At 35.0% G+C, this 21,537-nt stretch overlaps 3 non-coding genes across 3 annotated transcripts; all 3 read right to left on the reverse strand.

Annotated features, from left to right (window-relative positions):
• Positions 1–1,244: 1,244 nt before the first annotated feature.
• Positions 1,245–1,318, reverse strand: TRNAN-GUU (transfer RNA asparagine (anticodon GUU)). The gene has a single exon. It is a non-coding gene; the product is annotated as a tRNA-Asn (tRNA).
• A 9,293-nt stretch (positions 1,319–10,611) lies between these two features.
• Positions 10,612–10,685, reverse strand: TRNAN-GUU (transfer RNA asparagine (anticodon GUU)). Its single transcript has one exon. It is a non-coding gene; the product is annotated as a tRNA-Asn (tRNA).
• A 9,294-nt stretch (positions 10,686–19,979) lies between these two features.
• TRNAN-GUU (transfer RNA asparagine (anticodon GUU)) lies at positions 19,980–20,053 on the reverse strand. Its single transcript has one exon. It is a non-coding gene; the product is annotated as a tRNA-Asn (tRNA).
• Positions 20,054–21,537: the final 1,484 nt, after the last annotated feature.

Raw genomic sequence — 21,537 nt, forward strand, 5'->3', positions numbered from 1 at the left:
CTTCACACTTCAAAAAGTTTTTCTTAATTCCTTACCTTTGTACTGATAAGATAACACCTGGTTTTAACATAACACAGGCTTCCACTTAAGAATTCTACTCAGCTGCATTGTGCTGATTAGATATCACTTGGAACAACATTAACTTCAGGTATTTTCTAAATGTTGAATAAATTGGCTTAAATCAAATTAAACTCACTTTAGAGATAATTGTTTCAGAGAAAGTCTTGAACCCTACCATAAAATAGATAGTTTGAAATGTTGACTTCTCTACCTAAAAATCCCCAAAATTTGACTAATAGAAGATTTTCGTCCCTGGGTGGTATTGAACCACCAATATTCCAATTAATAGCCGAACATGCTAACCAATTGTGCCACAGAGACCCTATTTGAGACATAAACAAACAACAGCTAAGAAACATTGATCTGGAAAGTTTCCTTACCAAAGTTTATAAAGTCTCTAATCTGGACAGTTATTTTAGGATTTTTCATTAATTAAAAGGAACACATTGCCATGTTCTTGTGATGAATCAACCCTTCTTGAGTTCTAAGCACATCTATGAGCAGCAGAGTGGCGCAGCGGAAGCGTGCTGGGCCCATAACCCAGAGGACGTTGGATCGAAACCATCCTCTGCTATGTACTATTTTTATTTATCAAATCTAAAATTGGGATTGCTATTTTTACTTTTTTGGTCTTTGCTTATAGTAGAAAATCCATTATCATCTTAACTCATTTAAATCGTATTTTGACAGAAGTGCTGTAGCAAAAAATCCACATAATGTCTTTACTTTACCCTATTACTTCTATGGTTATTGAGAAAAACAAACTACATTGACTCCAGAAGAGCAAATCAGGTGTTCTAACAAGTAATTTATCAAAATCATCTTTCCAGCTTACACTTTGGTGATGCAATAAGACAATGATTTTGTAAGAAAAATCTTCAAACTTCAAAAAGTTTTTCTTAATTCCTTACCTTTGTACTGATAAGATAACACCTGGTTATAACATAACACAGGCTTTCACTTAAAAATGCTGCTAGGTTGCATTCTGCTGATTAGATATCACCAGGAACAACATTAACCTTCAGGTATTTTCTAATTGTTGAATAAATTGGCTTAAATCAAATTAAACTCACTTTAGAGATAATTGTTTCAGAGAAAGTCTTGAACCCTACCATAAAATAGGTAGTTAGACATGTTGACTTCTCTACCTAAAATTCCCCAAAATTTGACTAATAGAAGATTCTCGTCCCTGGGTGGGATTGAACCACCAACCTTCCGGTTAACAGCCAAACGCGCTAACCAATTGCGCCACAGAGACCCTATGTGAGACATAAACTAACAACAGCTAAGAAACATTGATCTGGAAAGTTTCCTTGCCAAAGTTTATAAAGTCTCTAATCTGGACAGTTATTTTAGGATTTTTCACTAATTAAAAGGAACACATTGCCATGTTCTTGTGATGAATCAACCCTTCTTGAGTTCTAAGCATTTCCATGAGCAGCAGAGTGGCGCAGCAGAAGCGTGCTGGGCCCATAACCCAGAGGTCATTGGATCGAAACCATCCTTTGCTATGTGCTATTTTCATTTATCAAATCTAAAATTGGGATTGCTATTTTGACTTTTTTGGTCTTTGCTTATAGTAGAAAATCCATTATCATCTTAACTCATTTTAATCGTATTTTGACAGAAGTGCTGTAGCAAAAAATCCACATAATGTCTTTACTTTACCCTATTACTTCTATGGTTATTGAGAAAAACAAACTACATTGACTCCAGAAGAGCAAATCAGGTGTTCAAACAAGTAATTTATCAAAATCATCATTCCAGCTTACACTTTGGTGATGCAATAAGACAATGATTTTGTAAGAAAAATCTTCAAACTTCAAAAAGTTTTTCTTAATTCCTTACCTTTGTACTGATAAGATAACACCTGGTTATAACATAACACAGGCTTTCACTTAAAAATGCTGCTAGGTTGCATTCTGCTGATTAGATATCACCAGGAACAACATTAACCTTCAGGTATTTTCTAATTGTTGAATAAATTGGCTTAAATCAAATTAAACTCACTTTAGAGATAATTGTTTCAGAGAAAGTCTTGAACCCTAACATAAAATAGGTAGTTAGACATGTTGACTTCTCTACCTAAAATTCCCCAAAATTTGACTAATAGAAGATTATTGTCCCGGGGAGGGATTGAACCACCAACCTCCCGGTTAACAGCCAAACGCGCTAACCAATTGTGCCACAGAGACCCTATATGAGACATAAACAAACAACAGCTAAGAAACATTGATCTGGAAAGTTTCCTTGCCAAAGTTTATAAAGTCTCTAATCTGGACAGTTATTTTAGGATTTTTCGCTAATTAAAAGGAACACATTGCCATGTTCTTGTGATGAATCAACCCTTCTTGAGTTCTAAGCATTTCCAAGAGCAGCAGAGTGGCGCAGCGGAAGCGTGCTGGGCCCATAACCCAGAGGTCGATGGATCGAAACCATCCTCTGCTATGTGCTATTTTCATTTATCAAATCTAAAATTGGCATTGCTATTTTGACTTTTTTGGTCTTTGCTTATAGTAGAAAATCCATCATCATCTTAACTCATTTTAATCGTATTTTGACAGAAGTGCTGTAGCAAAAAATCCACATAATGTCTTTAATTTACCCTATTACTTCTATGGTTATTGAGTAAAACAAACTACATTGACTCCAGAAGAGCAAATCAGGTGATCTAACAAGTAATTTATCAAAATCATCTTTCCAGCTTACACTTTGGTGATGCAATAAGACAATGATTTTGTAAAACAATCTTCACACTTCAAAAAGTTTTTCTTAATTCCTTACCTTTGTACTGATAAGATAACACCTGGTTTTAACATAACACAGGCTTTCACTTAAAAATGCTGCTAGCTTGCATTCTGCTGATTAGATATCACCAGGAACAACATTAACCTTCTGGTATTTTCTAAATGTTGAATAAATTGGCTTAAATCAAATTAAACTCACTTTAGAGATAATTGTTTCAGAGAAAGTCTTGAACCCTTCCTTAAAATAGGTAGTTTGACATGTTGACTTCTCTACCTAAAAATCCCCAAAACTTGATTAATAGAATATTCTCGTCCCTGGGTGGGATTGAACAACCAACATTCCAGTTAACAGCCGAACGCGCTAACCAATTGCGCCACAGAAACCCTATATGAGACATGAACAAACAACAGCTAAGAAACATTGATCTGGAAAGTTTCCTTGCCAAAGTTTATAAAGTCTCTAATCTGGACAGTTATTTTAGGATTTTTCGTTAATTAAAAGGAACACATTGCCATGTTCTTGTGATGAATCAACCCTTCTTGAGTTCTAAGCACTTCCATGAGCAGCAGAGTGGCGCAGCGGAAGCGTGCTGGGCCCATAACCCAGAGGTCGATGGATCGAAACCATCCTCTGCTATGTGCTATTTTCATTTATCAAATCTAAAATTGGGATTGCTATTTTGACTTTTTTGGTCTTTGCTTATAGTAGAAAATCCATTATCATCTTAACTCATTTAAATCGTATTTTGACAGAAGTGCTGTAACAAAAAATCCACATAATGACTTTACTTTACCCTATTACTTCTATGGTTATTGAGAAAAACAAACTACATTGACTCCAGAAGAGCAAATTAGGTGTTCAAACAAGTAATTTATCAAAATCATCTTTCCAGCTTACACTTTGGTGATGCAATAAGACAATGATTTTGTAAGAAAAATCTTCAAACTTCAAAATTTTTTTCTTAATTCCTTACCTTTGTACTGATAAGATAACACCTGGTTATAACATAACACAGGCTTTCACTTAAAAATGCTGCTAGGTTGCATTCTGCTGATTAGATATCACCAGGAACAACATTAACCTTCAGGTATTTTCTAATTGTTGAATAAATTCGCTTAAATCAAATTAAACTCACTTTAGAGATAATTGTTTCAGAGAAAGTCTTGAACCCTACCATAAAATAGGTAGTTTGACATGTTGACTTCTCTACCTAAAAATCCCCAAAATTTGACTAATAGAAGATTTTCGTCCCTGGGTGGGATTGAACCACCAATATTCCAATTAACAGCCGAACGTGCTAACCAATTGTGCCACAGAGACCCTATATGAGACATAAACAAACAACAGCTAAGAAACATTGATCTGGAAAGTTTCCTTACCAAAGTTTATAAAGTCTCTAATCTGGACAGTTATTTTAGGATTTTTCATTAATTAAAAGGAACACATTGCCATGTTCTTGTGATGAATCAACCCTTCTTGAGTTCTAAGCACTTCCATGAGAAGCAGAGTGGCGCAGCGTAAGCGTGCTGGGCCCATAACCCAGAGGTCGTTGCATCGAAACCATCCTCTGCTATGTGCTATTTTCATTTATCAAATCTAAAATTGGGATTGCTATTTTGACTTTTTTGGTCTTTGCTTATAGTAGAAAATCCATTATCATCTTAACTCATTTAAATCGTATTTTGACAGAAGTGCTGTAGCAAAAAATCCACATAATGTCTTTACTTTACCCTATTACTTCTATGGTTATTGAGAAAAACAAACTACATTGACTCCAGAAGAGCAAATCAGGTGTTCAAACAAGTAATTTATCAAAATCATCTTTCCAGCTTACACTTTGGTGATGCAATAAGACAATGATTTTGTAAGAAAAATCTTCAAACTTCAAAAAGTTTTTCTTAATTCCTTACCTTTGTACTGATAAGATAACACCTGGTTATAACATAACACAGGCTTTCACTTAAAAATGCTGCTAGGTTGCATTCTGCTGATTAGATATCACCAGGAACAACATTAACCTTCAGGTATTTTCTAATTGTTGAATAAATTGGCTTAAATCAAATTAAACTCACTTTAGAGATAATTGTTTCAGAGAAAGTCTTGAACCCTACCATAAAATAGGTAGTTAGACATGTTGACTTCTCTACCTAAAATTCCCCAAAATTTGACTAATAGAAGATTCTCGTCCCTGGGTGGGATTGAACTACCAACCTTCCGGTTAACAGCCGAATGCGCTAACCAATTGCGCCAGAGAGACCCTATGTGAGACATAAACTAACAACAGCTAAGAAACATTGATCTGGAAAGTTTCCTTGCCAAAGTTTATAAAGTCTCTAATCTGGACAGTTATTTTAGGATTTTTCGCTAATTAAAAGGAACACATTGCCATGTTCTTGTGATGAATCAACCCTTCTTGAGTTCTAAGCATTTCCATGAGCAGCAGAGTGGCGCAGCGGAAGCGTGCTGGGCCATAACCCAGAGGTCGATGGATCGAAGCCATCTTCTGCTATGTGCTATTTTCATTTATCAAATCTAAAATTGGGATTGCTATTTTGACTTTTTTGGTCTTTGTTTATAGTAGAAAATCCATTATCATCTTAACTCATTTAATTTGTATTTTGACAGAAGTGATGTAGCAAAAAATCCACATAATGTCTTTACTTTACCCTATTACTTCTATGGTTATTGAGAAAAACAAACTACATTGACTCCAGAAGAGCAAATCAGGTGTTCTAACAAGTAATTTATCAAAATCATCTTTCCAGCTTACACTTTGGTGATGCAAAAAGACAATGATTTTGTAAGAAAAATCTTCACACTTCAAAAAGTTTTTCTTAATTCCTTACCTTTGTACTGATAAGATAACACCTGGTTTTAACATAACACAGGCTTCCACTTAAAAATGCTGCTAGGTTGCATTCTGCTGATTAGATATCACCAGGAACAACATTAACCTTCAGGTATTTTCTAATTGTTGAATAAATTGGCTTAAATCAAATTAAACTCACTTTAGAGATAATTGTTTCAGAGAAAGTCTTGAACCCTACCATAAAATAGGTAGTTAGACATGTTGACTTCTCTACCTAAAAATCCCCAAAATTTGACTAATAGAAGATTTTCGTCCCTGGGTGGGATTGAACCACCAATATTCCAATTAACAGCCAAACGTGCAAACCAATTGTGCCACAGAGACCCTATATGAGACATAAACAAACAACAGCTAAGAAACATTGATCTGGAAAGTTTCCTTACCAAAGTTTATAAAGTCTCTAATCTGGACAGTTATTTTAGGATTTTTCATTAATTAAAAGGAACACATTGCCATGTTCTTGTGATGAATCAACCCTTCTTGAGTTCTAAGCACTTCCATGAGCAGCAGAGTGGTGCAGCGGAAGGGTGCTGGGCCCATAACCCAGAGGTCGTTGGATCGAAACCATCCTCTGCTATGTGCTATTTTCATTTATCAAATCTAAAATTGGGATTGCTATTTTGACTTTTTTGGTCTTTGCTTATAGTAGAAAATCCATTATCATCCTAACTCATTTAATTCGTAGTTTGACAGAGTGCTGTAGCAAAAAATCCACATAATGTCTTTACTTTACCCTATTACTTCTATGGTTATTGAGAAAAACAAACTACATTGACTCCAGAAGAGCAAATCAGGTGTTCTAACAAGTAATTTATCAAAATCATCTTTCCAGCTTACACTTTGGTGATGCAAAAAGACAATGATTTTGTAAGAAAAAACTTCAAACTTCAAAAAGTTTTTCTTAATTCCTTACCTTTGTACTGATAAGATAACACCTGGTTTTTACATAACACAGGCTTCCACTTAAAAATGCTGCTAGGTTGCATTCTGCTGATTAGATATCACCAGGAACAACATTAACCTTCAGGTATTTTCTAAATGTTGAATAAATTGGCTTAAATCAAATTAAACTCACTTTAGAGATAATTGTTTCAGAGAAAGTCTTGAACCCTACCATAAAATAGGTAGTTTGACATGTTGACTTCTCTACCTAAAAATCCCCAAAATTTGACTAATAGAAGATTTTCGTCCCTGGGTGGGATTGAACCACCAATATTCCAATTAACAGCTGAACGTGCTAACCAATTGTGCCACAGAGACCCTATATGAGACATAAACAAACAACAGCTAAGAAACATTGATCTGGAAAGTTTCCTTACCAAAGTTTATAAAGTCTCTAATCTGGACAGTTATTTTAGGATTTTTCATTAATTAAAAGGAACACATTGCCATGTTCTTGTGATGAATCAACCCTTCTTGAGTTCTAAGCACTTCCATGAGCAGCAGAGTGGCGCAGCGGAAGCGTGCTGGGCCCATAACCCAGAGGTCGTTGCATCGAAACCATCCTCTGCTATGTGCTATATTCATTTATCAAATCTAAAATTGGGATTGCTATTTTGACTTTTTTGGTCTTTGCTTATAGTAGAAAATCCATTATCATCTTAACTCATTTAAATTGTATTTTGACAGAAGTGCTGTAGCAAAAAATCCACATAATGTCTTTACTTTACCCTATTACTTCTATGGTTATTGAGAAAAACAAACTACATTGACTCCAGAAGAGCAAATCAGGTGTTCAAACAAGTAATTTATCAAAATCATCTTTCCAGCTTACACTTTGGTGATGCAATAAGACAATGATTTTGTAAGAAAAATCTTCAAACTTCAAAAAGTTTTTCTTAATTCCTTACCTTTGTACTGATAAGATAACACCTGGTTATAACATAACACAGGCTTTCACTTAAAAATGCTGCTAGGTTGCATTCTGCTGATTAGATATCACCAGGAACAACATTAACCTTCAGGTATTTTCTAATTGTTGAATAAATTGGCTTAAATCAAATTAAACTCACTTTAGAGATAATTGTTTCAGAGAAAGTCTTGAACCCTAACATAAAATAGGTAGTTTGACATGTTGACTTCTCTACCTAAAATTCCCCAAAATTTGACTAATAGAAGATTCTCGGCCCTGGGTGGGATTGAACCACCAACCTTCCGGTTAACAGCCGAACACGCTAACCAATTGCGCCACAGAGACCCTATATGAGACATAAACAAACAACTGCTAAAAAAGATTGATCTGGAAAGTTTCCTTGCCAAAGTTTATAAAGTCTCTAATCTGGACAGTTATTTTAGGATTTTTCGTTAATTAAAAGGAACACATTGCCATGTTCTTGTGATGAATCAACCCTTCTTGAGTTCTAAGCACTTCCATGAGCAGCAGAGTGGCGCAGCAGAAGCTTGCTGGGCCCATAACCCAGAGGTCGATATATCGAAACCATCCTCTGCTATGTGCTATTTTGATTTATCAAATCTAAAATTGGGATTGCTATTTTGACTTTTTTGGTCTTTGCTTATAGTAGAAAATCCATTATCATCTTAACTCATTTTAATCATATTTTGACAGAAGTGCTGTAGCAAAAAATCCACTTAATGTCTTTACTTTACCCTATTACTTCTATGGTTATTGAGAAAAACAAACTACATTGACTCCAGAAGAGCAAATCAGGTGTTCTAACAAGTAATTTATCAAAATCATCTTTCCAGCTTACACTTTGGTGATGCAATAAGACAATGATTTTGTAAGAAAAATCTTCAAACTTCAAAAAGTTTTTCTTAATTCCTTACCCTTGTACTGATAAGATAAGACCTGGTTTTAACATAACACAGGCTTTCACTTAAAAATGCTGCTAGGTTGCATTCTGCTGATTAGATATCACCAGGAACAACATTAACCTTCAGGTATTTTCTAAATGTTGAATAAATTGGCTTAAATCAAATTAAACTCACTTTAGAGATAATTGTTTCAGAGAAAGTCTTGAACCCTACCATAAAATAGGTAGTTTGACATGTTGACTTCTCTACCTAAAAATCCCCAAAATTTGACTAATAGAAGATTCTCGTCCCTGGGTGGGATTGAACCACCAACCTTCCGGTTAACAGCCAAACGCGCTAACCAATTGCACCACAGAGACCCTATATGAGACATAAACAAACAACAGCTAAGAAAAATTGATCTGGAAAGTTTCCTTGCCAAAGTTTATAAAGTCTCTAATCTGGACAGTTATTTTAGGATTTTTCGTTAATTAAAAGGAACACATTGCCATGTTCTTGTGATGATTCAACCCTTCTGGAGTTCTAAACACTTCCATGAGCAGCAGAGTGGTCAAGCGGAAGCGTGCGGGGCCCATAACCCAGAGGTCGATGGATCGAAACCATCCTCTGCTATGTGCTATTTTCAGTTATCAAATCTCAATTTGGGATTGGTATTTTGACTTTTTTGGTCTTTGCTTATAGTTGAAAATCCATTATCATCTTAACTCATTTTAATCGTATTTTGACAGAAGTGCTGTAGCAAAAAATCCACATAATGTCTTTACTTTACCCTATTACTTCTATGGTTATTGAGAAAAACAAACTACATTGACTCCAGAAGAGCAAATCAGGTGTTATAACAAGTAATTTATCAAAATCATCTTTCCAGCTTACACTTTGGTGATGCAATAAGACAATGATTTTGTAAGAAAAATCTTCACACTTCAAAAAGTTTTTCTTAATTCCTTACCTTTGTACTGATAAGATAACACCTGGTTTTAACATAACACAGGCTTCCACTTAAGAATTCTACTCAGCTGCATTGTGCTGATTAGATATCACTTGGAACAACATTAACCTTCAGGTATTTTCTAAATGTTGAATAAATTGGCTTAAATCAAATTAAACTCACTTTAGAGATAATTGTTTCAGAGAAAGTCTTGAACCCTACCATAAAATAGATAGTTTGAAATGTTGACTTCTCTACCTAAAAATCCCCAAAATTTGACTAATAGAAGATTTTCGTCCCTGGGTGGTATTGAACCACCAATATTCCAATTAATAGCCGAACATGCTAACCAATTGTGCCACAGAGACCCTATTTGAGACATAAACAAACAACAGCTAAGAAACATTGATCTGGAAAGTTTCCTTACCAAAGTTTATAAAGTCTCTAATCTGGACAGTTATTTTAGGATTTTTCATTAATTAAAAGGAACACATTGCCATGTTCTTGTGATGAATCAACCCTTCTTGAGTTCTAAGCACATCTATGAGCAGCAGAGTGGCGCAGCGGAAGCGTGCTGGGCCCATAACCCAGAGGACGTTGGATCGAAACCATCCTCTGCTATGTACTATTTTTATTTATCAAATCTAAAATTGGGATTGCTATTTTTACTTTTTTGGTCTTTGCTTATAGTAGAAAATCCATTATCATCTTAACTCATTTAAATCGTATTTTGACAGAAGTGCTGTAGCAAAAAATCCACATAATGTCTTTACTTTACCCTATTACTTCTATGGTTATTGAGAAAAACAAACTACATTGACTCCAGAAGAGCAAATCAGGTGTTCTAACAAGTAATTTATCAAAATCATCTTTCCAGCTTACACTTTGGTGATGCAATAAGACAATGATTTTGTAAGAAAAATCTTCAAACTTCAAAAAGTTTTTCTTAATTCCTTACCTTTGTACTGATAAGATAACACCTGGTTATAACATAACACAGGCTTTCACTTAAAAATGCTGCTAGGTTGCATTCTGCTGATTAGATATCACCAGGAACAACATTAACCTTCAGGTATTTTCTAATTGTTGAATAAATTGGCTTAAATCAAATTAAACTCACTTTAGAGATAATTGTTTCAGAGAAAGTCTTGAACCCTACCATAAAATAGGTAGTTAGACATGTTGACTTCTCTACCTAAAATTCCCCAAAATTTGACTAATAGAAGATTCTCGTCCCTGGGTGGGATTGAACCACCAACCTTCCGGTTAACAGCCAAACGCGCTAACCAATTGCGCCACAGAGACCCTATGTGAGACATAAACTAACAACAGCTAAGAAACATTGATCTGGAAAGTTTCCTTGCCAAAGTTTATAAAGTCTCTAATCTGGACAGTTATTTTAGGATTTTTCACTAATTAAAAGGAACACATTGCCATGTTCTTGTGATGAATCAACCCTTCTTGAGTTCTAAGCATTTCCATGAGCAGCAGAGTGGCGCAGCAGAAGCGTGCTGGGCTCATAACCCAGAGGTCATTGGATCGAAACCATCCTTTGCTATGTGCTATTTTCATTTATCAAATCTAAAATTGGGATTGCTATTTTGACTTTTTTGGTCTTTGCTTATAGTAGAAAATCCATTATCATCTTAACTCATTTTAATCGTATTTTGACAGAAGTGCTGTAGCAAAAAATCCACATAATGTCTTTACTTTACCCTATTACTTCTATGGTTATTGAGAAAAACAAACTACATTGACTCCAGAAGAGCAAATCAGGTGTTCAAACAAGTAATTTATCAAAATCATCATTCCAGCTTACACTTTGGTGATGCAATAAGACAATGATTTTGTAAGAAAAATCTTCAAACTTCAAAAAGTTTTTCTTAATTCCTTACCTTTGTACTGATAAGATAACACCTGGTTATAACATAACACAGGCTTTCACTTAAAAATGCTGCTAGGTTGCATTCTGCTGATTAGATATCACCAGGAACAACATTAACCTTCAGGTATTTTCTAATTGTTGAATAAATTGGCTTAAATCAAATTAAACTCACTTTAGAGATAATTGTTTCAGAGAAAGTCTTGAACCCTAACATAAAATAGGTAGTTAGACATGTTGACTTCTCTACCTAAAATTCCCCAAAATTTGACTAATAGAAGATTATTGTCCCGGGGAGGGATTGAACCACCAACCTCCCGGTTAACAGCCAAACGCGCTAACCAATTGTGCCACAGAGACCCTATATGAGACATAAACAAACAACAGCTAAGAAACATTGATCTGGAAAGTTTCCTTGCCAAAGTTTATAAAGTCTCTAATCTGGACAGTTATTTTAGGATTTTTCGCTAATTAAAAGGAACACATTGCCATGTTCTTGTGATGAATCAACCCTTCTTGAGTTCTAAGCATTTCCAAGAGCAGCAGAGTGGCGCAGCGGAAGCGTGCTGGGCCCATAACCCAGAGGTCGATGGATCGAAACCATCCTCTGCTATGTGCTATTTTCATTTATCAAATCTAAAATTGGCATTGCTATTTTGACTTTTTTGGTCTTTGCTTATAGTAGAAAATCCATCATCATCTTAACTCATTTTAATCGTATTTTGACAGAAGTGCTGTAGCAAAAAATCCACATAATGTCTTTAATTTACCCTATTACTTCTATGGTTATTGAGTAAAACAAACTACATTGACTCCAGAAGAGCAAATCAGGTGATCTAACAAGTAATTTATCAAAATCATCTTTCCAGCTTACACTTTGGTGATGCAATAAGACAATGATTTTGTAAAAAAAATCTTCACACTTCAAAAAGTTTTTCTTAATTCCTTACCTTTGTACTGATAAGATAACACCTGGTTTTAACATAACACAGGCTTCCACTTAAAAATGCTGCTAGCTTGCATTCTGCTGATTAGATATCACCAGGAACAACATTAACCTTCAGGTATTTTCTAATTGTTGAATAAATTGGCTTAAATCAAATTAAACTCACTTTAGAGATAATTGTTTCAGAGAAAGTCTTGAACCCTTCCTTAAAATAGGTAGTTTGACATGTTGACTTCTCTACCTAAAAATCCCCAAAGCTTGATTAATAGAATATTCTCGTCCCTGGGTGGGATTGAACAACCAACATTCCAGTTAACAGCCGAACGCGCTAACCAATTGCGCCACAGAAACCCTATATGAGACATGAACAAACAACAGCTAAGAAACATTGATCTGGAAAGTTTCCTTGCCAAAGTTTATAAAGTCTCTAATCTGGACAGTTATTTTAGGATTTTTCGTTAATTAAAAGGAACACATTGCCATGTTCTTGTGATGAATCAACCCTTCTTGAGTTCTAAGCACTTCCATGAGCAGCAGAGTGGCGCAGCGGAAGCGTGCTGGGCCCATAACCCAGAGGTCGATGGATCGAAACCATCCTCTGCTATGTGCTATTTTCATTTATCAAATCTAAAATTGGGATTGCTATTTTGACTTTTTTGGTCTTTGCTTATAGTAGAAAATCCATTATCATCTTAACTCATTTAAATCGTATTTTGACAGAAGTGCTGTAACAAAAAATCCACATAATGACTTTACTTTACCCTATTACTTCTATGGTTATTGAGAAAAACAAACTACATTGACTCCAGAAGAGCAAATTAGGTGTTCAAACAAGTAATTTATCAAAATCATCTTTCCAGCTTACACTTTGGTGATGCAATAAGACAATGATTTTGTAAGAAAAATCTTCAAACTTCAAAATTTTTTTCTTAATTCCTTACCTTTGTACTGATAAGATAACACCTGGTTATAACATAACACAGGCTTTCACTTAAAAATGCTGCTAGGTTGCATTCTGCTGATTAGATATCACCAGGAACAACATTAACCTTCAGGTATTTTCTAATTGTTGAATAAATTCGCTTAAATCAAATTAAACTCACTTTAGAGATAATTGTTTCAGAGAAAGTCTTGAACCCTACCATAAAATAGGTAGTTTGACATGTTGACTTCTCTACCTAAAAATCCCCAAAATTTGACTAATAGAAGATTTTCGTCCCTGGGTGGGATTGAACCACCAATATTCCAATTAACAGCCGAACGTGCTAACCAATTGTGCCACAGAGACCCTATATGAGACATAAACAAACAACAGCTAAGAAACATTGATCTGGAAAGTTTCCTTACCAAAGTTTATAAAGTCTCTAATCTGGACAGTTATTTTAGGATTTTTCATTAATTAAAAGGAACACATTGCCATGTTCTTGTGATGAATCAACCCTTCTTGAGTTCTAAGCACTTCCATGAGAAGCAGAGTGGCGCAGCGGAAGCGTGCTGGGCCCATAACCCAGAGGTCGTTGCATCGAAACCATCCTCTGCTATGTGCTATTTTCATTTATCAAATCTAAAATTGGGATTGCTATTTTGACTTTTTTGGTCTTTGCTTATAGTAGAAAATCCATTATCATCTTAACTCATTTAAATCGTATTTTGACAGAAGTGCTGTAGCAAAAAATCCACATAATGTCTTTACTTTACCCTATTACTTCTATGGTTATTGAGAAAAACAAACTACATTGACTCCAGAAGAGCAAATCAGGTGTTCAAACAAGTAATTTATCAAAATCATCTTTCCAGCTTACACTTTGGTGATGCAATAAGACAATGATTTTGTAAGAAAAATCTTCAAACTTCAAAAAGTTTTTCTTAATTCCTTACCTTTGTACTGATAAGATAACACCTGGTTATAACATAACACAGGCTTTCACTTAAAAATGCTGCTAGGTTGCATTCTGCTGATTAGATATCACCAGGAACAACATTAACCTTCAGGTATTTTCTAATTGTTGAATAAATTGGCTTAAATCAAATTAAACTCACTTTAGAGATAATTGTTTCAGAGAAAGTCTTGAACCCTACCATAAAATAGGTAGTTAGACATGTTGACTTCTCTACCTAAAATTCCCCAAAATTTGACTAATAGAAGATTCTCGTCCCTGGGTGGGATTGAACTACCAACCTTCCGGTTAACAGCCGAATGCGCTAACCAATTGCGCCAGAGAGACCCTATGTGAGACATAAACTAACAACAGCTAAGAAACATTGATCTGGAAAGTTTCCTTGCCAAAGTTTATAAAGTCTCTAATCTGGACAGTTATTTTAGGATTTTTCGCTAATTAAAAGGAACACATTGCCATGTTCTTGTGATGAATCAACCCTTCTTGAGTTCTAAGCATTTCCATGAGCAGCAGAGTGGCGCAGCGGAAGCGTGCTGGGCCATAACCCAGAGGTCGATGGATCGAAGCCATCTTCTGCTATGTGCTATTTTCATTTATCAAATCTAAAATTGGGATTGCTATTTTGACTTTTTTGGTCTTTGTTTATAGTAGAAAATCCATTATCATCTTAACTCATTTAATTTGTATTTTGACAGAAGTGATGTAGCAAAAAATCCACATAATGTCTTTACTTTACCCTATTACTTCTATGGTTATTGAGAAAAACAAACTACATTGACTCCAGAAGAGCAAATCAGGTGTTCTAACAAGTAATTTATCAAAATCATCTTTCCAGCTTACACTTTGGTGATGCAAAAAGACAATGATTTTGTAAGAAAAATCTTCACACTTCAAAAAGTTTTTCTTAATTCCTTACCTTTGTACTGATAAGATAACACCTGGTTTTAACATAACACAGGCTTCCACTTAAAAATGCTGCTAGGTTGCATTCTGCTGATTAGATATCACCAGGAACAACATTAACCTTCAGGTATTTTCTAATTGTTGAATAAATTGGCTTAAATCAAATTAAACTCACTTTAGAGATAATTGTTTCAGAGAAAGTCTTGAACCCTACCATAAAATAGGTAGTTAGACATGTTGACTTCTCTACCTAAAAATCCCCAAAATTTGACTAATAGAAGATTTTCGTCCCTGGGTGGGATTGAACCACCAATATTCCAATTAACAGCCAAACGTGCAAACCAATTGTGCCACAGAGACCCTATATGAGACATAAACAAACAACAGCTAAGAAACATTGATCTGGAAAGTTTCCTTACCAAAGTTTATAAAGTCTCTAATCTGGACAGTTATTTTAGGATTTTTCATTAATTAAAAGGAACACATTGCCATGTTCTTGTGATGAATCAACCCTTCTTGAGTTCTAAGCACTTCCATGAGCAGCAGAGTGGTGCAGCGGAAGGGTGCTGGGCCCATAACCCAGAGGTCGTTGGATCGAAACCATCCTCTGCTATGTGCTATTTTCATTTATCAAATCTAAAATTGGGATTGCTATTTTGACTTTTTTGGTCTTTGCTTATAGTAGAAAATCCATTATCATCCTAACTCATTTAATTCGTAGTTTGACAGAGTGCTGTAGCAAAAAATCCACATAATGTCTTTACTTTACCCTATTACTTCTATGGTTATTGAGAAAAACAAACTACATTGACTCCAGAAGAGCAAATCAGGTGTTCTAACAAGTAATTTATCAAAATCATCTTTCCAGCTTACACTTTGGTGATGCAAAAAGACAATGATTTTGTAAGAAAAAACTTCAAACTTCAAAAAGTTTTTCTTAATTCCTTACCTTTGTACTGATAAGATAACACCTGGTTTTAACATAACACAGGCTTCCACTTAAAAATGCTGCTAGGTTGCATTCTGCTGATTAGATATCACCAGGAACAACATTAACCTTCAGGTATTTTCTAAATGTTGAATAAATTGGCTTAAATCAAATTAAACTCACTTTAGAGATAATTGTTTCAGAGAAAGTCTTGAACCCTACCATAAAATAGGTAGTTTGACATGTTGACTTCTCTACCTAAAAATCCCCAAAATTTGACTAATAGAAGATTTTCGTCCCTGGGTGGGATTGAACCACCAATATTCCAATTAACAGCTGAACGTGCTAACCAATTGTGCCACAGAGACCCTATATGAGACATAAACAAACAACAGCTAAGAAACATTGATCTGGAAAGTTTCCTTACCAAAGTTTATAAAGTCTCTAATCTGGACAGTTATTTTAGGATTTTTCATTAATTAAAAGGAACACATTGCCATGTTCTTGTGATGAATCAACCCTTCTTGAGTTCTAAGCACTTCCATGAGCAGCAGAGTGGCGCAGCGGAAGCGTGCTGGGCCCATAACCCAGAGGTCGTTGCATCGAAACCATCCTCTGCTATGTGCTATATTCATTTATCAAATCTAAAATTGGGATTGCTATTTTGACTTTTTTGGTCTTTGCTTATAGTAGAAAATCCATTATCATCTTAACTCATTTAAATTGTATTTTGACAGAAGTGCTGTAGCAAAAAATCCACATAATGTCTTTACTTTACCCTATTACTTCTATGGTTATTGAGAAAAACAAACTACATTGACTCCAGAAGAGCAAATCAGGTGTTCAAACAAGTAATTTATCAAAATCATCTTTCCAGCTTACACTTTGGTGATGCAATAAGACAATGATTTTGTAAGAAAAATCTTCAAACTTCAAAAAGTTTTTCTTAATTCCTTACCTTTGTACTGATAAGATAACACCTGGTTATAACATAACACAGGCTTTCACTTAAAAATGCTGCTAGGTTGCATTCTGCTGATTAGATATCACCAGGAACAACATTAACCTTCAGGTATTTTCTAATTGTTGAATAAATTGGCTTAAATCAAATTAAACTCACTTTAGAGATAATTGTTTCAGAGAAAGTCTTGAACCCTAACATAAAATAGGTAGTTTGACATGTTGACTTCTCTACCTAAAATTCCCCAAAATTTGACTAATAGAAGATTCTCGGCCCTGGGTGGGATTGAACCACCAACCTTCCGGTTAACAGCCGAACACGCTAACCAATTGCGCCACAGAGACCCTATATGAGACATAAACAAACAACTGCTAAAAAAGATTGATCTGGAAAGTTTCCTTGCCAAAGTTTATAAAGTCTCTAATCTGGACAGTTATTTTAGGATTTTTCGTTAATTAAAAGGAACACATTGCCATGTTCTTGTGATGAATCAACCCTTCTTGAGTTCTAAGCACTTCCATGAGCAGCAGAGTGGCGCAGCAGAAGCTTGCTGGGCCCATAACCCAGAGGTCGATGGATCGAAACCATCCTCTGCTATGTGCTATTTTGATTTATCAAATCTAAAATTGGGATTGCTATTTTGACTTTTTTGGTCTTTGCTTATAGTAGAAAATCCATTATCATCTTAACTCATTTTAATCATATTTTGACAGAAGTGCTGTAGCAAAAAATCCACTTAATGTCTTTACTTTACCCTATTACTTCTATGGTTATTGAGAAAAACAAACTACATTGACTCCAGAAGAGCAAATCAGGTGTTCTAACAAGTAATTTATCAAAATCATCTTTCCAGCTTACACTTTGGTGATGCAATAAGACAATGATTTTGTAAGAAAAATCTTCAAACTTCAAAAAGTTTTTCTTAATTCCTTACCCTTGTACTGATAAGATAAGACCTGGTTTTAACATAACACAGGCTTTCACTTAAAAATGCTGCTAGGTTGCATTCTGCTGATTAGATATCACCAGGAACAACATTAACCTTCAGGTATTTTCTAAATGTTGAATAAATTGGCTTAAATCAAATTAAACTCACTTTAGAGATAATTGTTTCAGAGAAAGTCTTGAACCCTAACATAAAATAGGTAGTTTGACATGTTGACTTCTCTACCTAAAAATCCCCAAAATTTGACTAATAGAAGATTCTCGTCCCTGGGTGGGATTGAACCACCAACCTTCCGGTTAACAGCCAAACGCGCTAACCAATTGCACCACAGAGACCCTATATGAGACATAAACAAACAACAGCTAAGAAAAATTGATCTGGAAAGTTTCCTTGCCAAAGTTTATAAAGTCTCTAATCTGGACAGTTATTTTAGGATTTTTCGTTAATTAAAAGGAACACATTGCCATGTTCTTGTGATGATTCAACCCTTCTGGAGTTCTAAACACTTCCATGAGCAGCAGAGTGGTCAAGCGGAAGCGTGCGGGGCCCATAACCCAGAGGTCGATGGATCGAAACCATCCTCTGCTATGTGCTATTTTCAGTTATCAAATCTCAATTTGGGATTGGTATTTTGACTTTTTTGGTCTTTGCTTATAGTTGAAAATCCATTATCATCTTAACTCATTTTAATCGTATTTTGACAGAAGTGCTGTAGCAAAAAATCCACATAATGTCTTTACTTTACCCTATTACTTCTATGGTTATTGAGAAAAACAAACTACATTGACTCCAGAAGAGCAAATCAGGTGTTATAACAAGTAATTTATCAAAATCATCTTTCCAGCTTAAACTTTGGTGATGCAATAAGACAATGATTTTGTAAGAAAAATCTTCACACTTCAAAAAGTTTTTCTTAATTCCTTACCTTTGTACTGATAAGATAACACCTGGTTTTAACATAACACAGGCTTCCACTTAAGAATTCTACTCAGCTGCATTGTGCTGATTAGATATCACTTGGAACAACATTAACCTTCAGGTATTTTCTAAATGTTGAATAAATTGGCTTAAATCAAATTAAACTCACTTTAGAGATAATTGTTTCAGAGAAAGTCTTGAACCCTACCATAAAATAGATAGTTTGAAATGTTGACTTCTCTACCTAAAAATCCCCAAAATTTGACTAATAGAAGATTTTCGTCCCTGGGTGGGATTGAACCACCAATATTCCAATTAATAGCCGAACATGCTAACCAATTGTGCCACAGAGACCCTATTTGAGACATAAACAAACAACAGCTAAGAAACATTGATCTGGAAAGTTTCCTTACCAAAGTTTATAAAGTCTCTAATCTGGACAGTTATTTTAGGATTTTTCATTAATTAAAAGGAACACATTGCCATGTTCTTGTGATGAATCAACCCTTCTTGAGTTCTAAGCACATCTATGAGCAGCAGAGTGGCGCAGCGGAAGCGTGCTGGGCCCATAACCCAGAGGACGTTGGATCGAAACCATCCTCTGCTATGTACTATTTTTATTTATCAAATCTAAAATTGGGATTGCTATTTTTACTTTTTTGGTCTTTGCTTATAGTAGAAAATCCATTATCATCTTAACTCATTTAAATCGTATTTTGACAGAAGTGCTGTAGCAAAAAATCCACATAATGTCTTTACTTTACCCTATTACTTCTATGGTTATTGAGAAAAACAAACTACATTGACTCCAGAAGAGCAAATCAGGTGTTCTAACAAGTAATTTATCAAAATCATCTTTCCAGCTTACACTTTGGTGATGCAATAAGACAATGATTTTGTAAGAAAAATCTTCAAACTTCAAAAAGTTTTTCTTAATTCCTTACCTTTGTACTGATAAGATAACACCTGGTTATAACATAACACAGGCTTTCACTTAAAAATGCTGCTAGGTTGCATTCTGCTGATTAGATATCACCAGGAACAACATTAACCTTCAGGTATTTTCTAATTGTTGAATAAATTGGCTTAAATCAAATTAAACTCACTTTAGAGATAATTGTTTCAGAGAAAGTCTTGAACCCTACCATAAAATAGGTAGTTAGACATGTTGACTTCTCTACCTAAAATTCCCCAAAATTTGACTAATAGAAGATTCTCGTCCCTGGGTGGGATTGAACCACCAACCTTCCGGTTAACAGCCAAACGCGCTAACCAATTGCGCCACAGAGACCCTATGTGAGACATAAACTAACAACAGCTAAGAAACATTGATCTGGAAAGTTTCCTTGCCAAAGTTTATAAAGTCTCTAATCTGGACAGTTATTTTAGGATTTTTCACAAATTAAAAGGAACACATTGCCATGTTCTTGTGATGAATCAACCCTTCTTGAGTTCTAAGCATTTCCATGAGCAGCAGAGTGGCGCAGCAGAAGCGTGCTGGGCCCATAACCCAGAGGTCATTGGATCGAAACCATCCTTTGCTATGTGCTATTTTCATTTATCAAATCTAAAATTGGGATTGCTATTTTGACTTTTTTGGTCTTTGCTTATAGTAGAAAATCCATTATCATCTTAACTCATTTTAATCGTATTTTGACAGAAGTGCTGTAGCAAAAAATCCACATAATGTCTTTACTTTACCCTATTACTTCTATGGTTATTGAGAAAAACAAACTACATTGACTCCAGAAGAGCAAATCAGGTGTTCAAACAAGTAATTTATCAAAATCATCATTCCAGCTTACACTTTGGTGATGCAATAAGACAATGATTTTGTAAGAAAAATCTTCAAACTTCAAAAAGTTTTTCTTAATTCCTTACCTTTGTACTGATAAGATAACACCTGGTTATAACATAACACAGGCTTTCACTTAAAAATGCTGCTAGGTTGCATTCTGCTGATTAGATATCACCAGGAACAACATTAACCTTCAGGTATTTTCTAATTGTTGAATAAATTGGCTTAAATCAAATTAAACTCACTTTAGAGATAATTGTTTCAGAGAAAGTCTTGAACCCTAACATAAAATAGGTAGTTAGACATGTTGACTTCTCTACCTAAAATTCCCCAAAATTTGACTAATAGAAGATTATTGTCCTGGGGAGGGATTGAACCACCAACCTCCCGGTTAACAGCCAAACGCGCTAACCAATTGTGCCACAGAGACCCTATATGAGACATAAACAAACAACAGCTAAGAAACATTGATCTGGAAAGTTTCCTTGCCAAAGTTTATAAAGTCTCTAATCTGGACAGTTATTTTAGGATTTTTCGCTAATTAAAAGGAACACATTGCCATGTTCTTGTGATGAATCAACCCTTCTTGAGTTCTAAGCATTTCCAAGAGCAGCAGAGTGGCGCAGCGGAAGCGTGCTGGGCCCATAACCCAGAGGTCGATGGATCGAAACCATCCTCTGCTATGTGCTATTTTCATTTATCAAATCTAAAATTGGGATTGCTATTTTGACTTTTTTGGTCTTTGCTTATAGTAGAAAATCCATCATCATCTTAACTCATTTTAATCGTATTTTGACAGAAGTGCTGTAGCAAAAAATCCACATAATGTCTTTAATTTACCCTATTACTTCTATGGTTATTGAGTAAAACAAACTACATTGACTCCAGAAGAGCAAATCAGGTGATCTAACAAGTAATTTATCAAAATCATCTTTCCAGCTTACACTTTGGTGATGCAATAAGACAATGATTTTGTA

This window comes from Taudactylus pleione, unplaced genomic scaffold, assembly GCF_031769625.1.
Source record: "Taudactylus pleione unplaced genomic scaffold, aTauple2 ptg000134l, whole genome shotgun sequence".
Lineage (NCBI taxonomy): Eukaryota > Metazoa > Chordata > Amphibia > Anura > Myobatrachidae > Taudactylus > Taudactylus pleione.